This window comes from Carlito syrichta, unplaced genomic scaffold (assembly GCF_000164805.1).
Source record: "Carlito syrichta isolate Samal-C Ts95f unplaced genomic scaffold, Tarsius_syrichta-2.0.1 Scaffold287598, whole genome shotgun sequence".
In the NCBI taxonomy this organism is placed as follows: domain Eukaryota; kingdom Metazoa; phylum Chordata; class Mammalia; order Primates; family Tarsiidae; genus Carlito; species Carlito syrichta.
The window spans coordinates 549,571-552,869 of NW_007231694.1; positions in this window are offsets into that span (position 1 = coordinate 549,571).

The window sequence follows — 3,299 nt, forward strand, 5'->3', positions numbered from 1 at the left end:
ACCTCCCCGCCGGCTGCCCCTGTGATGTCGCTGTCTCCCGTCCTGGGCAACAGCCCACCGGGGGCGCACGGGAGGGTCTCTGGACTCTCATCTACCGCGTTTAGAAAAGCCGAGTCTGGGCAGTGGGCCCCCCCCAGGGCCCCCTGCGTCTTATTTTCGGAAGCTTTTGGTGGCAGAGGGGAGGTAGCGACGCGGATAGGCAGGTGACACGTGGCCGGCCTCGGGGCGGGTGGCCGTGGGGGAAAGGGCGCGCCCAGGCCGCTCAGGTGAGGCTCGGCCTGCCCCGCGCGGGCAGGTGGGGACCAGGGCCACGAGTGGCCTCCGGCTGTAGAGACAGGTGTCGGCGGTGGGGACCGTTTTGAGAAGATAGAGTGAAAACTCATGGAAATGCGGTTATTACGCGTCAATCTTTATTAATCCCTTAATATAATGGATGAGATTTTTCCCACAAATGCTCAGAAATTGCTCCCCCCTCCCCCCCCAGGTTCCCAAAGGAAGTTTAAAACGGTAGAAACAAGTGTGTGATCAGAGGCACGTGGACCTGTGTATGTATTTAAAACTGCCAACCCTTTTTTTAAAAACACATTTGCTTAAGTCAGACTCATGGGATGAATTTGGAGAACCCAGTTTGGTTCCTGAAGGTATTTTTAAGGATGGAATGTAAAGGAGCTACTGGTTTTGTGATAAACCTTAAAAGGCAGCAATGACAGTTCTTTCTAAAGCGCAGTGATGTGAACATTGTTTTTATTGGGGAGGTGTTCCCCTCTTCCTCCACCATTACCATATGTTGTTTCAAACCTGGATATTTTTCCATCTCCACATTTTTACTGCTTCTCTCTCTGCTTCTCCAGATTTCCTGACATTGCTGCCTCATGGTGAGTGATTAAGAAATAGAACTGTAATTTGGATCTTCAAAGGAAAAAAGCACTACATTTTCTTTTTTTATAGAGTTTGCTTTTCTTTGTGTTACATACTTTTGCAGAAAAGTTGCAAGCAAATAATATACTAATATGTTCAATTTTGGAAGCAGACGGGACAGTGATTTCTCCAGAAGACAAATAAATAAAATTTTAAAATCAACCACAGTTGCAAAGCTAATAGCTTTTCTTAGAATACTTATATTTGAGGAGGAATCTGTTCATTTAGGATGTAGCCCTGTTAGCATTTTTTGGATCTCATTATCTGTGCAGAAAGCCAGGAAAGAACACTCATGACATTTTGCAGTGTGAAGAGAGATTTCAGGCCACTGTTTCTTGCACGTGTGATTTCCGAGAGGTTGGGGTTGTAAGCATCGACTTAAATGCTTTCTCGGACTCGAGAATTTTTCTCACCTGAAAATGTGGATGAGACCTGTCCTGTTCACTCCATGATACTCACGTGTGCGTGTATTCACTTATTCAGCAAATATTTACTGAACACCTATCATGTGCCCAAGAGAGAAGGCTGCACCTGTTGGACCTCATGTTCTGGGGCGAGGGGCAGGAGGTGGGGTGGATGATAAATCATAAAACTGTCAAGCGAGATAGTGGTGAAAGCATGAGGAAAAGGAAGGAGGGGGATGGGGGAAGAAGGCTGCTGTCTGGGTAGGGGAAGACAGGGCACCCTTGGGGTGCTGAGACTCAGAAGGTCTGACTGATGAGGGACCATTTGAGCAGAGACTAGTGCTGTGAGGGAGCCTCTTGGTGGAGGTTGAGGTGGGCGTGTCCCAGGCAGACAAATGCAAAGTGACAGGCCAGTCTGGCTGTGGGGAGAGTACCTGGGAAGGGAGAAACAGCTGGGACTGCACCATATGGAGCTTTTATTCTGACTACCTTGTGGGTACACTGGGGGGCTTTGGGCAGGGGGGCAACAGAGTCTGTGTCTTTCTCAGGATAACTCTGTGGCTGCTGCGTGGAGAACCGAGGGGGCTGCATCACAAGAATTCAGGCCCAACACGTTCCATTCCAGGCTGAGGCTGGAGTTCAGGAAAGTGAGTCAGGACAGAGTACATTTCCGGAGCTGGGTGGACTTTGCTGCAGGTTTGGTTGGGAAACACACAGTGGGTGACTGGAGGGGTCCTTTACTGAGGACTGTTGTGCCCTGGAACTGGGCTGTGATCAGAGGGAGTAAGGGGCCCTGTAGACCAGGCATCTCCCAACTACCCCATGTGGTGGGAGAGGCCTTTGTCCCAGGGTCGCATCCTTACCTTCCTGGACCGTCCTTAGGAGGCTCCTGAGGAAGTGTCCCTCCTCTCGCAGCCAACAGATGTGAGGATGTTGGGGGTGTGACTCCATTTGGCCATAGGCCCTCTGCAGCTTGCCCAAGCCACCATGGCAGTGGCCTTTATGGTGATCGTTATGTTGAGTTGGCCCTGATGACTTTGGCTGGTGACAGAAGGACGAGGCATTGGGGGGTTCCGCTGGTCCTTCTCTCCAGAACACGCTTCTCTACACTCACATCTCCAAAAAAGGTAAATAGGGACAGAGGTGAGCACTTGTCCAGGATACGTGACCTGATTGAGGAAAAAGGGTATCTACTTCATTAGACACAGCTTCCATGCTAGATGACAGTTTATCAGTGTGGACTGCTTTTCTGTTCGCACTGTTTTGGTTACAGTCACATGCTGGGTAACGACGTTTCGGTCAACAGATTACATACATGAGGGTGGTCCCATAAGATCAAAATATCGTATTTTTAGTGTACCTTTTTTATGTTGAGATACACAAATACCACTGTGTTACCACTACCTACAGTATTCAGTACAGTCACGGCTGTGCAGGTGTGTAGCCTAGGAGCGCTTGGCCATACCCTGCAGCCTGGGTGTGTAGTAGGCATCACCATCTAGGTTTGTGTACTGTACAGTCTATAATGTTCGCACAGTGATGAAACTGCCTAACGATGCATTTCCTAGAAAATATTCCTGTCATTAAGTGACTCATGACTGTACTATAACCTGGGAGAAGTTAGCACAACCCTATGGTCACAGAAAATCAAGACTCATTCAACTTATATGCATATTTGTGTTGTGAAAAGTTACAATAGGGGGATTAATAGAGTAATTTCAAGCATGAATATATAGCATTAGGTGTAAAGTCTGTTGTAGCAAACATTGGACTTCCTAGAAGAAGTGTGGTAAGCTTTGCAGCAGTTCTTGTGCATTGTGAGAAGATGATCATAGCTGTCATGTGGTCATGCTTAGCTTCCAACAGATATGTTTACAAGAGTGACATAACAGTTTTATTTTAGGTCAATATTTGCAGTATGCTGGAAATTATGTTCTTTGCAGCTGTTTTAGGGATGAACAGTATGCTGCCTGCTGC